Below are 23,023 nucleotides of genomic sequence, written 5' to 3'. Positions count from 1 at the left end.
CCTACTGAATACAGTTTCACACAATTGCTATATATTTGTTAATATCACCGAGGCCTTTTCAATTATACGGTTAAACAAAATGACTTCAATCTGTTTAAACTTTTAATTGAATCATATCCTCAGTGAGAGGCTTACTGCTTCACAGTTAATATTTTACTTCTCCAAGTCATAAAACACAGAATAACAGTAAGAATAACAGATTTAAATATAATCATCTCAAAAGGGATAATTAAGCGCTTCAGCCGCAAATTATATTTTTGTAATCTCGCACTGATTTGGAACCCATGGGAAAGGAATGCCCAATAAAGAACAAAGAAACAGGGTAAGTACCAACTAAAAAGAACGGTGGAAACTAATGAAGGTACTCACTGAAAACAGAAACAAATATCCATCACTGGGGATGTCATTCTAAAGACAAACTAGATTTATGTCTATGATCGAATTTATGCAACTCGATAGAAGGTTCTCTGCTGTCGTTAGAGCTACAGTACTATAAAAATGGCAAAATATTCACAGTACAAATATAAGCCAAGACATGTCTCACAAATGCATTTTTGCCTAAAATAAGTGACTTCATAAAAAGACAAATCTGAAAAAAAGCCGATTCATCACGTCACCCAAAATGTGAAAACGTAGTGTTCTGAATAACCGTGTCACCTTTATTCCCTACAAAGGCAAATACACTGGGCATTAGAGGTTAGATTCCAACCGTTGGCATACAAGAGTAGACACACAGACTCCCAATTCATTTAACAATGTTACAAATGGAGAAGAAAAAAAAAGTTTTAGAGCAATTGCCCGAAACAAGCTACAACTTAAATGTTACTGAAAGGCAATGCCTTGGGGAGGGAAGAGCAAGCAACGGAGCACCAGCAGTTTGTTCTTTCCTTAAGAAAGTGCACAACACGCGGACTCCACTAGCTTACATTGTAATGAAACCTATTGTGCATTGCTGTTTTGCCATACATCTAGTAAGTGCCTGAAGCAAGAATAGATATTCATTTAATGATGTTAACCATACATAAGGTCAACATAACAAACAAGCATTGGCCGCGCGGCAGTAAAAGTAACACCGCGCGGCCGTAAAAGCGAAAGTGATCGCGATCACTCTGAAAGCGAAAGTGATAGCGATGGAGCGCTAAAGCACGCTAGGGATGCGCGCGCAGCAGCGGGGGGAGGGGTATGGTGCTGAAGGCTGGCGCAGGAAAGGCAGATGGCTGGGCGAGAAGGGAGGGGGGAATGCAGGGAGCAGCTGTGCACGTGCACGCCATCGTGCACTGAAGCTTGTAGCCAGCACAAAAATGTCGGTAGCACTTTCAAAACCCACCTACTAAATGTCTCGCCAGACCAGCGTATGCGCTGGGTTAGGCGAGACCTAAAAAACTATGTGGAGATAAATCTTTAGACAACAGTTATCCCTTAATGTAGCCCCTGCTCCTGAAACAATTTTTAGATGCAATGATTTCTAGAAAGACTAGTATTGTACGCTGTCTTATATTTGTGCGTGGGCTTTTTCTCACAGTAGTTCATTCAATGCGGTGTGTATAGTGATGCTATTTATCAAGACAGATTTAACCAGAAGCTCTAGCTGAACCAAATCTCTTGTCAAAACCATATTTGTAAACAACTCCCTTTTAGAGACAGTGGATGTCAGACTTCAGATAAAATGTTAACTATTGCTGGAAGTCTTATGACCTTATTGCGTCACAAAACAGATTATGCTGTTCTGAAGACAACAAATCATCATTTGTAGCAGTTGTTTCACATGAATAGGATCCTACAGAATACAATGGTCGCTGGCAGTGTCGTTCACATGTCAGTGATTTCTAAATGAGAGTTTTGACTATGGGAAAGGGAAAAACATGTTATTGTTTGATTAGGAACAAAACCCACTGTGTATCCACTTATCACACATTCACATAATTTGTTTAACGATTGCTCATGTGGTTTAATTACACTGACAATATCAAATGCGCAGGTATTCAATAAACTGAGCAGAACAACAATTGTAGTAATGTAATTGTTGTATACATATTATAACAGCAAATATGATTCTCCATTAAGAGCATTTATTGTTATGGAATGTAGTGTAATGTGTTGTAAACAATTTATCGACAGGAAACATTAACATATTTCAGTTCATCGCCCAAAAATCACAGTTATAACCACTGAAATGCGCCACTTATTGCTGGCAACACACACAACACATGTCAGAACGTGCATCGCCTGCTATGCTCTCCACACCAATTTGGCAAAAGTACAGAAACAAACAAAAGATATCAACATGGTGCAATAGCGGGTGGCATGAGTTATGATGCGTGTTGCTAACCATAACTGGTGAAATTCAGTGGTTTGACATGTATGAGCAAGAGCCATAACTCACTTTTTTAACTGTGTTTTTCGATGAATTGCATTGATTTGTTTAATATGATTTGCATAATTCTCAACCCTAGCTGCGTACGCCTCTGGCTGTGTGTAGTGTGAGTTGAGCATGGGCATGGACCTGGTCAGTGGCCAGGTCCTGCATCCAACCTGCCATGGCTGCCCATCCTCCTCTGTGTATGGCCTTCAGTCTTTCCCAGTAGAGATTGGGTTCCTGTAGTCAGACCTTGCATGTAACTAGCAAGGGCGCTGCGCATCAGTGAATAGGCACAGGGTCAGGCCTGTGATCAAATCCTGCACATTACCTCCTGCATTACAAGCAAAGACAGACACTCATTGTAGTGTTTGGCATTGTTTGTACTTTTTTATACTGCATGAAAGTCATGAGTCAGTAACAACTCAAAATATAGAAGTGACAAAATGGTGTTCAAATGCAGCACTTAAAATGGCCACTGGTGAGCTTGCGAGTCAGCTCTGACTCAAGAGTGTTGCACCAAAAACTGTGTTTTTTTCTAAGGATTGCCTTATATTTTCCATGCGTCTAAGTACCCACTCACCAGTGCCATAGGCTCAGTCACCTTTGGGGTTGGCCGCCTACGGCTGTGGATTTTAGTTTTTTCACAGCACAAAACTCTAAAGTCAGAGTTGACCCACAATTTTCAACATGGTCGGAAAAAAATGTTGCCCTAATTCAATCAATCACATTGAGTAAAAAAATCAAAAATGTGATTTGCAGAATTGACTTGTAAGTTAAACAGCAGAGATATATAAAAGTGTTAACCCTTTAAATCCCACCCAGCACCTTTTAAAATGTGAATATATCTAAAACGACTGAACAGATTTGCACCAAATAAAAAAGCATGATTTCTGAGTAAAGTTCATTCCAATTCTGATATAGGAGCTAAAATGGGAAATTATAGACATTTTTTGCCCCCTTTTACTTTTTCCCCATAGACAGAGCTTCACAAAACATGCCATGGCAAAACCTTACTGACTGAGTTAATATTTTGCCGAGATTAGTGTAAATCCACCCATTGCATCAAAAATTATCTGCAAATGAAAATATACTTTTTCTAAAGAAATTGTGACTGAAATATAACTAGACAGTGGAAAGTACTACTTAATGTATATATATATAAATATATATATATATGTGTGTGAGTGCATGCTTAACCCACACTGTAAGAATCAGACCAGTCCTCACAGTATTGGTAAACCATGGCAAAACCATATGACCACCATCTCCTTGAGGACCAGTGTGCTACCAGGACTTGTGTGTGTGTATGTGGGTGATACAGAAATAACAATGGTTCCACTGAATCATTCAATTGACACAAAGTTATCAAAGTAATCTTTTCAAATAGTATCAAGAGTAATGTGTATAAAGGTATAGATAAGGAAGACATCAAATGGAATCAACAAATTGCATGTTGTAGCCAGTAGGTGATCATAAGAATGGGTAGCCTGGTGCTCGATGAGAATAGGTAACACAGTTGTGTGATGGTAAGCTATATTGATAAAAAGGTGCAACAAAATTAAATTGTAGGTCTTGACTCAGATCCTAAATGTATCATTGTGTCACTTGAGTAGACTTAATGTTTTGATCCTTGCAAGTGATGGGAGGCATGGCCAAAATTCAGGAGGAATTGCCACATTAAATAAAGTAATTTGGAAGCCTTTCTTCAAAAAATAGAAGATAGAGTTAGCGTGAATGAATGAAAATAGTGAATCCAGAAAAAAAAAACCTGATTTTACATGAATTTAAATTGCCAAATTAACCAATACAACGAAAGATGGGACAAAAATATAAAATATTCCTACAACAGCAGTACGGAACTCTAATTATGATATTCTCTATTAGATATTTATATTACAAGGATTGCATGAAGGTTTGGAGCAAGTCATCAGAGGACGAGAGGTTCGAGAGAAATATCATGGAAAGACAGGAGAGCTCAATGGGTATGGCTGAAAGTAACAAGGGTGGCTAGATGGGAGAGACTGAGTTGGTGATGGAGGAAGAAGTGTGCAAGATAACGGTAGGAACAATCTAGGGTTTATAAAAAAGAGGGGTTTTATTTAAACAGAAGCACTCAACAAAAATGGGTGCCATAAAAAGAAAACCTCATAAATGAAATTAAAGCAAACAAGAGATTTCATAACAAGTTTTATGAATACCAATGAACAATCAGTACCATAATTATAACCAGCTCACTATCCATGCAAAACCATTTGTGTTGTTGATCGCTATCTTTGTCATTTCAGAGAGTGCTCTGAGTCAAACACAAATCTCACATTAATTACTTTTGGTTTCAAAGATGATGTGGTTCCTGGGGATTGAATCAAGTTGAAGCTCAAAGTGTGACTGATGTCACTAATTAACACCAAGATTTAAATTTTGGCACCAGTCTCATTGGTAACTCTAGTTCATCCAAAGGTATTTTTGGCTCAGGCACTCAGGGATAAACGAGGTACAACAACATCTGTTAACCATTTGAGTACATCTGTAATTGCAGTCAAACAATTTGATAAGGGGACGGAGATAGAATTTGAACATTAATGGGAAAATTAAAATCCATGAAAGCACTCTTGTGATCTTTTCTGTGGTAAGAAAATGTTCTATAAAACACAAATGAACCACTGGGTCTGAAAAAGTAAGACAAGAAACACATAAGCCTAGCTGAAATGGAGTATTCCTTTAAAGCAGGATTTCCCTAACCCACTATAAGTGGCATGCCTCCTCAACTGTTACTTCCTCACACTGTGATCCCTAGTCAGGGTGCAGGCTACAGCCCACTCACTGAGAGAGAAGAGCACAGTGGAAGTTTTCAGGGGTATAATAAATACCCTTTAATGAGCTGGTGGTAGTGAGGTAAGCAGAGCGTTTGACAAAAAAGTGAGGCAAGTAAATCTTTCTACAGGGTACGTGAACAACTTTATTCATGCACCCCTTTGATCTATAAACCTGCTCTGGCCCTCTTTTTGTGTTTCAGTGAGAAAATGTTCATCATCTTCTTATCCTCTTGCTCTTCTGGCAGAGGAATTATCAGATCCAGTTTATGGCATTGACAGGAGTCCATACAAAATGTATCCCGCTGTATAATAATTTATCAAGCTAAAACACATCAAATTCTGGAAACAGATCTAAAGAAATCCTTATTTTAAAGAAACTGTCATCTAGAGGGCAATTATATTTTACTTTTTGAGCCAATCCTGTATAACAAACAGGTCCCAATGCTGACTGATGATCAGGTAGAAAATGATTGGATTCTTTATGTTGGTGAATGTTGATGACATTTCTTTCCACCATTTTTTAGAGTACAACAGGTTGGAGACGAAATGATATTTGGATGAGTCAGTGCATTCTGTTTTAGGTTTCTTCAACAGAGAGGAGAGCATTGGATACACGAATGGTGTGGGATTCAGAGTTTTTTAGGGGTGAAGCAATGCTGATACATTTATTTGTGGTTCAAATATCTCAAATGTATTTATTCATGTCCTAAATAATCAAAACAGTGCATGAAAAGTAAAAAATTACATCAGGGCAAACACCATAAAACAACATTTAGAGTGTTATATAGTGTGAGCCAGACCCAGTTTGCAATTAGAGCTGTATTGTTTGACATCAAGTGGAAATTCATACAGCTATAGTAAGAACAGAAGTTAAAACATATCTGATCATTAAAAGACACACAATGCAGAGAAAGAAACAGAAAAAAGCTAATTGTACAATGAGAATAACTGTATGAACAGCTTTTACAAGTGGTAAGAAACAAATCAGTCTGTCAGACCATGAACTTTGGGGTTCAGCAAAAAACATGAACATTCCTAGAAGAAGAAACTTCTTTGAACGCAAATATTACTCAGGTCTTTTTTTAAAACCAAGCTGGAGGGATTAATCTAGATAGCTAGAGGCTAACATTTCTACATTAATGTAGCATTTCCCTAAAATGAATGAGTTATAATATGTTACTTTTTGAAGGATGGCAAATCCAGGATAACACTTTCAGAGTTTCTCAATGAATGTACTCTGCCTGAAATCAGATATTTAAACCCATGAGATCTAGGAGTGTTAGAGTATAAGGCATTGTGTACTATACATGCTAATTTGTAGACAATCTTTGCTTCAAGAAGAAGCAATTGACTGGTAAGAAGAATGGTAGAATGATATGTCCAACAGATCTAATTGCTGTGAGAAATCTAGACAAAGATTACCCATTGTGAACTCTAGATAAGACTACAGCCTATGCTAAATCATCAAAGTCAGATTATGGGTAAAACATTTTATCATCTACAGCCGTCTCACTTGAAATTGGGCATTTTTGGCCAAAGTGCTGTTATACCTTATGTAACTACTTTTATATATAGATCTTCTTACCCCAATTATGCCAATTCTCAACTCTCAATTCTCAATTTAAATACCGTAAATAAAATAGGTTACTAATAACCAATCTATGGCGGTACATTTTCTGACCTCGGAAGGATGGAAGACTAAGTCAGCCATATTAAAATTCAGCAGATAAGTGAAATAAAATATATGTTATGATATGTTCGTGCCATAAAAGCACAGAGAAGTATGCAAAGGTCTTTAAAGAGTACTGTTGAAATTGAAAACAGTTAAGTGCCTTACAACTAGAGGGGATGGAGTTGAACCCAAGAGCTCCTACCTCTGGTCAGGCTTGGTTTTGGCTTTATTGTAAACAGTGTAAAAGGGCCGTTTTTATATTGAGGTAAAGGCTTTTACAATAATCCAATCCTGCATGATTATTTCTGAAATGGCCACAGCTCTGTTTTCCAGAGTTAAGATGGATCAATATAGAGATTAGAGAGGCAAAGCCCTACTGGAGCCTTAGTGGACTCCTTGCGTAAAGTCAACAGGGTTAGAAACGTAGTTTCCAATGACATTGTAAGCATAGATAATGCATAAATCCAAAATTCTGATTTATAATAATGAATTATTAGTTCAGGTAAGACATTGGACAGTTTTCCTAAGGTAGGTTACAGACACTGCTTTCTCTTGCCATTTTCAGGACTAGTGTTACTGTAATGTCGTTGTAATGTTGGAAGAGTGTTTGGAAATTGAAAGGGGAAATGTGTGGTTGGAGAGGTTTTGGGCATAAGCCATGGCCATGTAAATGTTTGACGTCAGTGTTCAGTGTATGTATATGATAAGGACGTTTTCCAGGTCTTAATAGCACACCCTAATCCATATTTTAAAGTAACTGCATGTTATTGTCTTTACTTTAATAGAGCTGAGTGACCTCAATTCAGTTCAGTGACGCTTTATTCGGTTCATATCAAATCATAAAAGCATACATAAAAGTACAGACATTAAATAATAAAACAAAGATAAAAGTAATTACCTTAAGATAAAAACACAACAAACAGATAAAATCTGAAAAAATGTATAAAACATATAAGTGTGTTAAATCAGGCAGTGCAGTCCATTTCCTCTTGTTCAAAAGCATAGATTTGGGCTTAGCTAGGAAAATATACTAGATATTTATACATATAGGTACATTCACTTCTCGACAATTCTCCTGCATTTAACTACAGAGACAAGGAATCTGTACATAGTATAACACAAAATGTCAGTCTGCAGCAACCGTAAATGCTCTAATGCCTCTTTACATTTCTGTATATTTAAACTTCTCAGCAAAGGTATCAATATATGGGCTTGTTGTTCTTTATATAGGTCACAGAAAATGAACAAATGGAGTTGTGACTGGAGTGCCATTGAGTTACATGGACAAGGAAGAAAATCGGTACTGTTATATACGTTTGAAGGATATGATACTAAAAAATTAACCAATCCCAGCCTAAATCTAATAAGGTAGAACCTTTGGTTGCGTGGACATTTGAGCAAGTATAGCTCAATGGCTGGGGTTGCAATTAGTGAAAAATATAACTCAACAGACTTTTTCTTAATTTCAGCCTCCCATATCTTTCCTACTATCAATTTTAGTAGTTCTTTTTTTTTACCATGGATATGTGGGTATGATTGATTGCTGATGGATTGTCATTCAAATCCCTACTGCCGATTACGTGAGGATCTTCTCTAATATGTGTTAGCCAGTTAATTTTGTTAGCCCTGTCCAATTTAAAACAGTCAGTAATTATAGCTTGAGTCATGACTGCTTTTGGCGTGCCCCATACTGACAGCCATACCAAGGTGGGTGCCAACCTCAATATATCCAACAGATATTGGAGAACTAGTTCTTCATGGACTGAAATGGCTGGGATGGAGTGTGCATTTGGGAATGATCAATAAAACCCTACACCCCTGTGCCATAGGTGACAGTCAGCACTGGTCTAGCTTTATATATTCTAATGGCAGCTTTAAGGGGCATAGACCCTAACCTAGCAGCAAATTTAAACAGGGAGGCTATGGCTTGTTCTTACTGGGTTACTCTCACACTGCTCAATTTCCCCCATGCTATCTTATTGTCGAACGGAATACCCGAATAGGTAAAGGAGGTCACACACTTAAGTGTGTTCCAGCTAACTTGAAAACTGGTCAACCTACTCTGGGGGCATCTACAGACCACAGACCATGGCATATGATTTAGATGTGTTTGCTGTTAGGCCTAGGCCAGACATAAAATTTACAAAAGTGTATAGGAGTTTTTGGAGTCCCGGGCACGTTTTAGACATAAGAACGCAGTCATCTGTATACATAAGGACAGGTATCGAGTAATTTACTGCCCTAGGTGGATCGGCTGCAGCCCCCACCAAGTGATCATCATTGATCATAAATGCTGAAAAGAAATGTTGCTAATTCCCATCCCTGTCTAACCCCTTTTCTGATCTTAATATAGGAGGTACACTCCCCACCTGGCCCACATCTAATGCAGCCGTCAAAATCAGTGTGTAGCTGGGCAAGAAGGTGCACAATACGTGACACACTTACTTACTAGCATATTCCACAATTTAATCTTATAACGTCACCAAATGCTGCACTCAGTTCCATAAACGCCAAGTAGAGGCATCCTTCCTTTGCAAGCACATATATGCATGTTATTAAATGATGATTTAAACATTGATCAACTGGCCCAATACCCTGTCTAAATTCATACTTCAAGCTGGTCCAATAGTATTCTATCCAGTGCCTTGGCTGTCGAATCGATTAGAGATATAGGCCGATAGCAATGGGGGGCTCACTCCTATCCCCGTCTTAAAAATTGGCACAATTGTCGTCCTGGACCATGATATTGGGGGGCCATGGGCACATGCGCAGCAAATTACACTTGCCAAGAGGGGGTCTAGAATGTAAAATTGTCCTGCAAGAGATCTACAGTGTCTTCCTGTCCGAGCACATGCTGACGGCTGATGTAACATCCTTAACAGTGATCCCTAGCTGTTCGAAAGTCTCCAAGTTGGCTATGCCACCTATGCTGTTACTCTCCCTGTAGATTGATTCTTTTAAATTGTAAAGGCTAGTAAAGTAACTAACCAATAAGTGTTCAGGAATGTTTACACCAGTAGGAGTAGAGGAGCAGTTTGAAAAGAAGGGTGCGTTTACTACCCTCCAAAATTGTGATGCCTCATTCTTTTTGCTTGCAGCGATAAATTGTTTTCAGTCCTCTGTTCAAATCTCCTCTTTTCTCATCTTGGTTGCCTCTTTGTAGTGCTTTCTGCATGTGCTGATTCCTACATGATCCCTCAGATGGTTTTTTACTGTGTTTATAAGATTTCTATGTGCTTGTGAGCATATTTATTGAACCATTTATGGGGTTTGGGAGCATTTGTGCGTTTTAATACTGTTAACTGTGCGGATATTTTCTTGCAGATTGTGTCAAAAGCCCCCAATACCTTCTCAGGATCAGAGTCTAAGTTTTCCACATCCTGCCATTTCCGTCGTGCTCCCCCATTTATAGTATACTCAATCTTACCAACCACTTTGTGTGCCGTTACAGTCAATCCTCAGATAATGCTTAAAGCAAACGGATGATGGTCACTGATAGGGTTTGCAAAATCTGGAATTTGCAGATCCTCCTGGCCCAGGAGTTGGATAATGTTATAAAGTCTATCATGGACCCTTTTCCTCTACCTATCAATATGGGCTGCTTATAGACGTCTATGACTGCCAAGTCCACACTGAGAATCAGGTCATAGATCTTCAGTAGCCTATTTAGTTTATTGCCGCAGGGATTGTGAATGAAGTGAGAGAAGTTGCAAACATATAGTCCCTCCCTCCCCACATACAAGTTAATCAGCAACAGGGCATATTCTTAGATTAAAATCCCCACCCCACACAATAATTACATCGTTTTTCAGGTAGCAGCATTTCCAAAGCACGAGAGAGTGATTCAATAATTAATACATTTTGGCTGAAGAAGTTATTATGTTAAAAATTAATAAACACCACTAAGGCAGCCCCTATCAATTACAAACAGATAATCTGAAAAAAGTCAGAGTCAGCATGAGTTTTAACTATTTTAACTCCAGCTGTAGTCTTTAGTAGCGTTAAAAGGCCTCCACTGTGATGACCTGATAGCGGACATGACTGCAGGGGTAAACACTGGATACAAACCAGTAATATTCACATTAACCTGGGACCACGTTTCCTGTAAGCAAATAATCTGTTGGCAAACAAGCAATGTTCCAGTAAAGTATGCTAAAATCTGCTGCCATCTATAGAGCCAGGCCATTGTGAGGGGGATTAGACGGGCTAGGCATAGCAACTTTATAAGGAGAAGCAAGGCCAAACCCATTGTCACTATTGGTTGCATTTGGTGGAATAATAGTGTCCATAATTTGCACCCTCAATTGAAGTTGAGGGGAGTGATAGTGGCAACCAGGATACATGTCAGTGTCCTCAAGGAACTCAGCGAAGTTAGCCGGCACGGAGACAATAGTTGTGGGGTGGCCTAAGTCAATGCTACCAGCAGATGCCTCGTTAGAAATGGTAACACTCTTGGGATTGAGCATTCAATCAACCTATTCAAGAACACTGTAAAGGTTTGAAGTTTGAATATGGAAATTACTACTAATTTCTTGGTGCCAACCAGATCTAGTATAGTTTTCAGTGCTGGGCCTGTAGGAAAAGCCAAAGGGAACTGGTGCAAGTCCTTGTGAGAGCCTTTGGACATTAGAGAATTCGTTCACCTGTGTCTTTCTTTGGATTTTTGCCAACCCACTATGCCCTTCGAACTCCTATCATTTCATTTGAAAGGATGTTGCTGATACCACACACCAGAGTGGAACTAAACCAGTGTATCACTTTATACTTCAGCTGGTCATCCATTTCAGATTCTGTGGGTCACAGAGGCGGAGTGTTCTATAGTACCACAACGTATGGAGTGCAGGCCGGGGGCAAGTGTAACGACAGAAAGTTCTTGCTTCTGCTGTCCTGCTCCTCATGGGCTGAGACAGCAGTGACTTTCCTTATGTTGTGGCACCTTTCAGTGTTGTCAGTACCATTATGAGTCATATGGCCTGGGGGGGGTCCACTATTATCTGCCCCAGACACTTTGGAACTTACAGGACAGATTGGAGGATGAGTGGCCGCCTCCTGATGGCGAAGATATTGATGAGTAATAGTCTCAGATGGAAGAAGTGAGCTATTTCGAGCCTGTTTGAGCAGTTCTTTCAGGGAATTATCAATGCTCTGAACCACAAATAAAACAGGGGTCAATAGTTTGTCGAGAACTCCTTCTAAAAGCCCTAAAATATTGGCTATATATCCTTTGTCCAGAGGCTTAGGTAGGGGTAGAGAACATTCTTTCATGGCAGTTCCACCCTTGCTCACAGCTGCCTCCATGGTGGAACTTTTTAGCTCACTGTACTTGGACTTAGATTCAGGGGCTAGGCGTGAATTACTTTGCTTTCTTTTATTGGGTAGGGCTGCTACAGCATCAGTTACAGAAGATTCTCCTATAGAGGTAGGCTGTTTGCAAGACGTGGTCACGAGACCAAGACCCCCCGTATACACACAGGCGTTACTTGTGCCTGTCTCTTGTACACATGCACCCTCTTCCACAGATCGAATGCTTCTGTCTACATCAGCAGCTTTATGGATAGACTCAGCATTGCTAATAAGTAACAGTGAGCTCCTAGTTTTCCCCAACCTTTATTCTAGTTAATGACTGACATGGCAGTGGTGAGATAATTGGTAATTGACCAGAGCCCCCAATGGTCAGTAACAGAAGCTAACCACTAAGTAAGAGGGGAACCCCTGGAGCGATGGAGGTAGAGCAATAGGGGAAAGTCAAAATATCAAAAAGTCTAACAAGCTACTCTACCTATCTGAGTTATATGAACGCTATTAAGTCGTTACATCAATAAATCACTCAGGCTAGAGCATGTATTTACAACTAAAGAATGAATGAATCAATTATTACGACATTTTATTCTTGTCTTATTGACATTCAGAAACAGCAGCTCAATACCAAAGTCAATTCTTGTTACATAATAAAATATATACCAACATTGGCCCAAAATAGTAACACTTTCCATGGACAACCTAACATACCACATTCATACAATCAAACATTCAAAAACCCATTCAAACCGTGAATCCACACTAAACATTCATCACCAATAGTTCTGTCTGGGTCAAAAAAATCATCCCAAAAACATGTACAATGACAGAGCTAATATCTCTTTGAACGGCAATCTAATTAGTCATATCCGGTCCACTATTTGGTGGATTGAATATCAGGGCAAAAGTAATATATCTTAGTGAAACTGATTTGAGAACATGGGCTAAATTAGCACAAATTTGTTTAACAGATCTAAGCGACAAGAAGAGAGAGACACGCCGACGCTCGTTTCGGTGTTATCACCCCCTATCCGGTGTATCACCTTCTTCAGGGCGTAAAGCACATTCGTTTCAGGAGTCCATGGGGCCTAATAAAGATTGAACACCAGCCAAGATGGATGAGTCCGCATAGATGGTTAAATCCGAAATAATGGGTCCAATGTGTTTGCCTACAGACTGGTGGTGAGACAGATAACTCTATTGCTTGCGACAGTTCGTAGATTAAAATAAGCACAGGTGATGTTCCAAGCGCTGCATCCATTCACTGGGTGGCGTCGTTTGGCTTATAGGTAGAAATCAGTTTTGATGCTCATTGTATAAATTGAGGGTTCTGTGAATCGCGACCTACCGGGTGGAGGCTGGTATCTGGATTCGAATTAGAGGCTCCAGGAGGCCATAAGCGTAAAGATCCAGGGGGTAGCCACTCGATAACGCCGTCCGTGAACGCACAGAAATAACCGATGAGTAACAGGAGCTGCCAGAGAACTTGCTTTTCTCTTACCCATGGTTGGAGGAAAGTGATGGTTACATGCTGCAAGCAGATTCTTGTTCAGAAAAGTCAGCACTAAGAGGGGTGGCCCAGCCCTACCTCATCTGGGCACTGACGGGCGCGGACAGGCCGCCCTTGGCCCGGGCATAGCCCAGGTGTGTTCCGCCGGTTCCCCACGATGCAGGTAACTGCAGCTTGCTTTATGGCAACTCTCAAAGTCCTCACAGGTGTGGTGATAACAGGGGCTCTTCCTTGCCCCTCAGCACTCTGGGACAAGTAGTCCCACCAGAATAAACAAGCAACCTGTGCTGCGGGTAACCGAAGCTCGCTTTATGGCACCTCTCAAAGTACTCACAGGTGCGGCGATGACAGAGGCCACTTCCTTGCCCCTCAACACTCTGGGACATGTAGTCCCACCAGAGTGAACTAGCTTCCCGCCGTTGTACCTAAATCACCATCCTTCATTAATACATCATTTAAGAAGATACTTAGTTGTGTGAAACCGTTCCATGAATAAATCCCGTATTTTGAAAACTGGTAGTTCTCATTTATGCTCCTGTGACACATGGTGTTGTTTTAGGATTGTGTCAGCATTTCATGCAAGCCACACCAAGAGGCAAAAGGAGCATAGGCATCATTCCAGCCCTCTGGAATCTAGCTACAATCTTGGTCGACTTCTCTGCCACTCCTCAAGCCCCCAAAGTGGGGATAAATAGCATCACATACTTGCACACATCCGATGCATACACAGAGCCAGATCAAGAGGACAGGCTTTCTCTTACATTGCTTCAAAAGCTTAGAACGACCTCTCACTCTACATCACAGCCTCCTCCTCTCTTCTTGAGATCCGCAGGAGGCTTATGATCTGGCTTTTCAATTAACCGACTTCCCACAGGCATGGCTAGGCACACACACCTGCTCTGCACCAGGATAACCTTACAGGTGGCAGTGCTCTTTACAAATACACATTTCATAACATAACATAACATAACATGGCAACTGTAGAAAATCTGTTTTCCTTTGTGGTCACCCCCGTTTTTTTGCTAGACACAATTTTATTACTGGTTTTTAGACACTGCACACCTGGCCATTGCTGTCCAGTACCCTGTGTATGTGCGCTGACCCCTAAAACATTTAGAAATCGGCTAATCCCTGATTGTCGTAATTTCTTTTATTTATAAGGCCCCAGCAAGTGTTGTGGCAATACACCCAATGCATTAAAAGTTAACAGTCAGCTGTGCACTGCAGCTCTATTGTGCCAACCACTAGCGTTACAAAAGAAAACATGGCTTCGGTCCTATCATTGTAGCCTGACTGCTGCAGTGGAAAATCTGCAGTGTGTCCTGTTCAAATAACCCTTTTTGGCAGGGAAAAAACTCCTTTTTTTAATATTATTAGGTCATCCCTAAGAAGGCCTTGCAACCCACAATGTAGGGTGTAAGGTATGTAATGGTATTAACTATGGGAATTCATGTTACATTGTTCCCACAGTGACAAGGCCCAACAAAACTAGTTACAAGTTCAAGTTTCAAAAGCTTTATTCGACAGCATGTCATAAAAGCAAATACATCCTGACAATTTCATAAATACTAAGCTAAAATATAATATAAAAATACATTAAATCGTAATGCTGGCGAATAACATCAGATAAGAACGACATCAAAAGATAAGAATTTAAAAAAGATTAAATACTAAATAAAAAGTTAATTAGACATTTCTTGGTGGCAAAACATTCATTGATCAGTTCCGAGGGATTTCAGGGCACGAAGACGTAATATCCATGCCCACCCCAGAAATTTTGCAACAGCAATAGCCAAGCAGGGGGTGCAATCAGATTCTAGAATTCTTAGGGCTTCCTTGTAGCTATGTGTACCCAGATTTAGACATACTGGCTTTGACCACCTAAGGCGAGGAGCAGTATACAACGGACACACAAACAATAAGTGACCAATATCCTCAATCAAGTCTAAACAATGATGACATTTGTCATCCTGGGAAGATGACCATTTATGGGTAAAAGCTTTTACAGGGAGAGACCCAATTCTGAACTGGAAATACAGTTTCCTATCCATGGGCCTCTCTATAATGTCCCAAAAAGCCTCACAAGATGGTAAGGATTTAATATAAAAAAAACGACCAGTCAAGTTGGAGTCTTGGCCAGCACGCGAGGCAGATGTCAAGGTCATATCCCAGTACAATTTCTTGAGGATTGGCTTTGATGGAAGATTTCAGCCGTTTGGATCATTCCATAGGTGCCCTAGCTCCAGTTTTATAAGCAAATTCTTAATTTCTTTGAGCCATAAGATGGAGTGAAAGCGGTCAGCCCTAATTATATCTTTCAGGGCAATAGCGTAGTGTGCAAGTTCTGGCGTTGCCAAGATCCGCCGCCAATACAAAAGTGGACGTAATCGCGCCAGGTCCTCAACTTTTTTCCTTCCTAGATCATATTTTAACGGAATCATTGGAGTGCTTTGGGGAACACCTGTTAGGCTACGTAGGAACTTGTTTTCAGCCAACTTTAAGCAATTCAGGTTGGCGAAGCCCCATAGTTCCGAGCCATACAGGGACGCACTAATGACTTTCATGTTGTAAATTTCCAGGGCGGGTCTAATTGGTTTAGTCAAAGAGGATTTATGCTTAGAGATGATTGCACCTGCTAGCTGATGAAACTTTAAGACAGTCATGTCAATATGGTTTGACCATTTCATGTTATTCTGAAGGGATATTCCTAGATAAGTGAAAGCCTCAACCTGCTCCAGCGGAATACCATTAAATTTAATCACTCCTCTAAAATTTTGTCGCTGGTTTAAACACATAAATTTAGTTTTGGAGGTGTTTATCTCAAGGCCCCGTTCTTGGAAGAAGTCAGCAAATATATTTAGCGCTTTCTGTAATCCACTTGGAGTTCGCGAAACCAACAGCGTGTCGTCCGCGAACATGAGAACAGGCACTCTGGATCCTGCCAGTATAGGGGCATCCGTGGGGGAATGTCTAAGGTGATCAACTATCCCATTGATGTACAAGGAAAACAACGTGGGCGCCAAGACGCAACCCTGTCGAACACCACGTTCGACAGGAAATGGGTCAGTCACCTCACCCTGGCTTCCCCATCTAATTTGTGCATAATTGTTCTGATGTAAGCGGACGAGTAAGGTTAGCAGTTCCGGGGCCATACCTGCTTGGGCGAGGACCCTCCAAAGTTTAGAACGAGGCACCAGGTCGAAAGCTGATCTCAAATCTATAAAGACCGCGTAAAGGGTCCCTTTGGACAGCTTCACATTCCTCCAGTAAAGAGCTAAGAAGTAAAAGACTTGGTCGATAGAGCTGGTGCAAGGTCTAAACCCAGCTTGATATGGTGATAAAATATTATTGTCTTCAACCCAAGATTGTAGCTTATTTTGCACTAGTCGACCTATTAGTTTTTGTGCTGAATCTATGAGACTAATAGGTCTATAGTTGCTTGGGAGTGATTTGTCCCCTTTTTTAAAGACCGGAATTATTTCCGCCCCTTTCCATGAAGAAGGAATGGGTGCACCCATGGCTACTGAGTTGGCTAGCCATTGAAAATATTGGCACCAAGATAGTTTGTCTGTTAAAAACACATCCGCGGGTATCCCATCCATTCCCGGTGCTCGGCCCACTGTTATACTATCCAAAGCTAAGTTGACTTCTTTGATTGAAAACACCTGCGTTTGGAAATAGATGGTAGGGGGAAGTGGATGCTCTCCTACGGATGAGGCAGAAGCGTACTGTGGTTTGAAGAAGTCTACCCATTGGTTTTTTGCCACATTATTTTGAGGGGAAGGTGCAGACCCACCTCTATCCCACTTTACTGTAGCCCAAAATCGTTTTTGGTCTTTGGCCAAGCATGCGTGTTTCAAATCCTGCCACTGTTTCTCATCCCAGTCTTTCTTAACTACTAGCTGGGCTTGTCTATATAGCTTCCTGGCTAATCTCACATCTTCCGCATCTCTTGATCTCAGAGCAACACTCAAATTCTGACGAGCTATTTTGCAGGTTTTGTTGAACCATCCCTCCTCTGGTGGACATCCCCTAATAGCTTTTCCAATACTAGAGGGCTTCATAAAGAACCCTTGGAGTTTTGAGAAAAAGATGTTATGAGCCTCAAGCATAGTTAGATGGAAATTGGTATTAGTTGATTTGGAACTTAAATCGGCCACCTCACAAATAGTCGCTTTCTTTAGGTCCTCTAAGTTTCCCAACTTCTCTATAAATCTACCCCATTTAACATGTCGCATGTTGTTCGATACGACAATGTCCAGGGTAATTTCCCCCCCCTCAGTTTTGGATTCTCTAGGGGTATTTGACAATTGTAATTCCAAACACAGGGGATTATGGTCACTTTCATCCCGTGGGATTATGGACATATCATTCAGTCTGTTCCAAGCTCTAACATCCACCAGGAAATAATCAATACGACTAGCAAACCTGCCATTGTCAAACGTGTTTACGCCCAGGCGATCTGACTTAGTGCGCCCATTGGCAGCTCTAAGCCCTCTTTCTAGACAAAGAGCTTTAAGTTGGATGGCAGCAGCGGACCATCTCTTGACTGGGGGAAGATCCAGCTGGGGAATACCCCACCTATTGTCCTCTTCGACAGCAAGAAATTGTTCCTCAGGGCCAAGAGGCTCAAAAGTCGTGTTAAAATCTCCTCCTACGATTTTTATCATTTCAGGAGGGAGCGCTGCAAGCTGGTAATCCAAAATAGTTGTCACATCAGACAAAGTTCCTCCAACCATCCCTCGAGCATAGGTGTTAAAAATAGCCATACCCTGGTCGTTGGGCCAAATGAGGTTTAAAGACAAAATATCTTTGGATGGAAGGTTGGGTTGGGTGATTTTACAACATAATGATTGACGTATCCATATTATTAAGCCACCCGATGGTCGGCCTTTTGCTTTTTTAGTAGCAGGTATATGGAAATTGAGAAATCCAGTACGAAAGACTGGGACCAGAGACCATGATTCTTGGAATAAAATTATATCAAATTGGTCAACAAAGCTGCACCATACGCCAGAATGTAGCTTATTGATTATACCTGCAAGATTCCAGGACAGGATAGTCAATCCTGGATCAATTGCAGGAGGGCAAGGAAGGTTGTTAGTCAATATGCCTTGTGTTTCATCAGTTGTCCTACCCAGACAGTCAATAGTAGAGCTTAAAGTACCTGGTGCGACATTTACTAATACATCAAGTGCTGAACTCGCCCCTCCAAGATTGTTAGGGAATGTAGGCCCCAATAATTCAATAGCATCAACCTGGATTTCTCGTTGGTTCCCTACTGCCCCAATATCTCTGGGGCTAACAAAAGTTGTAGAGGTGGCCACAGTATTGGGCAATACTATGTTAATGTTCACCAAATTAGTTCCATCATCCTTCATTAATACATCATTTAAGAAGATACTTAGTTGTGTGAAACCGTTCCATGAATAAATCCCGTATTTTGAAAACTGGTAGTTCTCATTTATGCTCCTGTGACACATGGTGTTGTTTTAGGATTGTGTCAGCATTTCATGCAAGCCACACCAAGAGGCAAAAGGAGCATAGGCATCATTCCAGCCCTCTGGAATCTAGCTACAATCTTGGTCGACTTCTCTGCCACTCCTCAAGCCCCCAAAGTGGGGATAAATAGCATCACATACTTGCACACATCCGATGCATACACAGAGCCAGATCAAGAGGACAGGCTTTCTCTTACATTGCTTCAAAAGCTTAGAACGACCTCTCACTCTACATCACAGCCTCCTCCTCTCTTCTTGAGATCCGCAGGAGGCTTATGATCTGGCTTTTCAATTAACCGACTTCCCACAGGCATGGCTAGGCACACACACCTGCTCTGCACCAGGATAACCTTACAGGTGGCAGTGCTCTTTACAAATACACATTTCATAACATAACATAACATAACATGGCAACTGTAGAAAATCTGTTTTCCTTTGTGGTCACCCCCGTTTTTTTGCTAGACACAATTTTATTACTGGTTTTTAGACACTGCACACCTGGCCATTGCTGTCCAGTACCCTGTGTATGTGCGCTGACCCCTAAAACATTTAGAAATCGGCTAATCCCTGATTGTCGTAATGCCCCAGCAAGTGTTGTGGCAATACACCCAATGCATTAAAAGTTAACAGTCAGCTGTGCACTGCAGCTCTATTGTGCCAACCACTAGCGTTACAAAAGAAAACATGGCTTCGGTCCTATCATTGTAGCCTGACTGCTGCAGTGGAAAATCTGCAGTGTGTCCTGTTCAAATAACCCTTTTTGGCAGGGAAAAAACTCCTTTTTTTAATATTATTAGGTCATCCCTAAGAAGGCCTTGCAACCCACAATGTAGGGTGTAAGGTATGTAATGGTATTAACTATGGGAATTCATGTTACATTGTTCCCACAGTGACAAGGCCCAACAAAACTAGTTACAATTTGATAAACCTAGCTACCCTATTTAGAAAACCACAGTACAGATTACAATACTACTACTGTATCTCGGGAATGGCATAAGCTAGAAAAATAATGAAAGCACTATTTTTAATAGTTATTAAAATCCAATTCACTGCTGAAGTCGAATTTTTAATAAATATTAAGTACAAATAACTTTTAAAAATTCACCTTTCCCCTGCCTGAAGTTACTGGAGGCTAATTTGCATTTGTTATCTAGCTTTACTCAGCATGTACTTGGTCCTGAATAAGCTATGAAATTCCCCTCTGGACCCTGCTGTAGGCCTCTAACTAACCCTCTTTGAGTCTATATGTCCCTTCCCCGAGGTACTGGAGGTTTTAGCAGTGTGGTTGTTTGGGCCCCAGAAGAAAGTTTGGAACTTTCTGACAATGCTTCCTTCAGACTGGTGGGATTTAGAAACTTTTCTGAACTTTTCTAACTTCCAGACTTTAACCAGGACCAATCCACTTGGTATATCTGACCTGGGCTCCATAGCAGTCATCTTTATATTGCACCTTGGTCCCAGTCTACAACGATCATTGACTATCATTGGTGCTTTACCATTTCTTGACACTATTTCTACTTAAATAGTTTTTAATTCATATGTCCACTTATAGGATTTTTGTCATTTGTGTATGGGATTTTAATCCATTCTTTCTAATTTGGCTTGGGGTTTCTATTTTTTATGAATTTTAACTTTATTACTGTTTTGGTACAGCATAAATACTTTACACATTACCCTAAGGATAGCCTGCCTGCTCTATGTCAATCCCTACCAGGGTGCTCAGCTCAGGTTAATTTAGCGACTTTAAGGGTTCACACTGAGAAGAGATTGTAATTACTCAATGAGGTGGGCAGTCAAGCACACCAAATAATAATCCAGTTTCGTACAGCAACAATAAAGAACCATGATTTAGCACATAACAATCATTACTACAAACACACACATGCAATCATTAGGGCAAACACACAAATACAGCCCCACTGAAATTTAGCAGTTGTCACAAATCTCAGTTACAGTGAAATAGTCCTTCATGTACTACTACAAATCCTTGATCTGTCTCACGGAGAAGCCAAGTAAAGGGTGAGGAGAAGTATAATGAGGCAGCCATGAAAAACGCCGAACCTGCTATTGCCCCTCTTGAAAGAAATAATACATGTCCAGAAAAAATTAAGAAGATGTAGTGATCAAGTCCACTCAGTTGAGATCATTTAAGGAGGTTTATTAGAAGATGGTACAAGATCACAGGAAGATTAGAACAGGACCAGATCAAGATAAGTTCAGGTCCAGAGGGAGACCCCACCAGGAGCAGCCAGCAGGCAGCTCAGCCCAGTCAACTGTCATTACTCTCTGCAGATTCCCAACATTCTGACAGCATCATCATATTAACATTCCACTGGTGGTAGAATGGCATTGCATTAGCATTAGCAGGATATAACAGAAGAGAGCAAAACAGTGATCATAAATAGAATGTCTACCCTGCTGCTGCCCCTTCACACAACAACATACACTTGGCCTCTTATCCTCTTCCACCTTCCTCTAGGAGCTGCCTTTGAAACATACATAAAACCCCGCCACCCCCCGTCCTGTGCTAAACCCCTTCAGCCTTCAGTGGTCAATCCCCAGTCCAATCCTCCTGTACATCATCCTATGTGAATGGTGGTAACAGGGAGCTACCTCCATCCAAAGGAGGAACAGTACCCCACACCATTTCTTGCACACCCACCTCACTGATAACACACATACTCACCTACCCCTCTTCAGATTTTTCCACCTTTACCCATACTTAAAAATATACAAGGCTTCCACATACCTCTCTCCCCAAGTGATGAGAGTCGCAGTAACTGCTCCGTGCTCAGAAGCAGCTCTACAACGGTAACAGATCATTCCTCTCTTCACCTCACTGTCAGAGAGACCAAGATGTGACAGAGGAAGGAGAAGGCAGATGGAGTAGAAACAATTACCTCTTCTTTACTTCCCTCAAGTCCTTAAAGATTGAGAAAGGCAGAGTAGTGCGATGTAATGCCACAGGGCCCTCGCGTTCAGTGAATCACTCAGGTTTGTTGAAATTTGGGGAGTCATGGGAATGTGACTAGAGGCAGCGCTGCAGCATTTGCATATCTTGGGATGGTGGGAGAGGTGCTGTCAGCAGGAGCAAGGTTTATAGATTGCCCTCATTTCTGTGGAGTTAGGAGCAATTGTTTCTGTCAACGGTGATGCTGCCAATGGAGTTAAACTGCCAGAATCCTCCTTGGGTACAAAGTCTTCCTGAGGACATAAGAACTGGTTTTGTTGTATCAGGGCCAGCTTTAGCGCTGGTGGCGCCCCCCTTCCCAGGACCACCTCCTCCTATTCCCTCACTACCACCCTGCCAAAGTGCCCCTCATCTCTCCATAGCCCTTCTCTCACATACATTTCTATTGTTTTAAAGTGCTGGCTCTACTAATCCACTCAGCTAACACATAACATGCAGATCTGTTGTTTGCAGCTGGTATATCAACCCTCTGCTCTACTTTATGGCGAGTCAAAACAGCCACTAGACAAACCTTTAATCTCTCTCTCTCTAGCAGGAACATCCACCATCAGCTATCTTGCCATTGTTATTGCTGCCTAAAAGTTGGACGCACAAGGAACTCTGCAGCAGGTGCTTTTAAATCTTAAGTTATTGCTACACACAGCGCCCCCCTCCAGGTCAGCGCCCAGTGCAGCTGCACCAGTCACACCACCCTAAAGCCGGCACTGAGTTGTATGTTAGCCGACGCTTCTCAAGGAGGAGACTCGCATGTCTTTCCTGCTGGATGCTGTGTCCGCACCATCCCTTGGTGGTGCAATCATAATGGCAGGAAAAGCAGGATTTCAGGGCACGTTCTGCAGGCGCCATGAAATAAAGGCAATAAAGGCCTCACTGTGTGTGCTGATTATGAATGGAGAAAT

The sequence above is a fragment of the Triturus cristatus genome, chromosome 6, assembly GCF_964204655.1.
Source record: "Triturus cristatus chromosome 6, aTriCri1.1, whole genome shotgun sequence".
NCBI lineage: Eukaryota > Metazoa > Chordata > Amphibia > Caudata > Salamandridae > Triturus > Triturus cristatus.
This window is presented reverse-complemented; position numbering follows the sequence as displayed.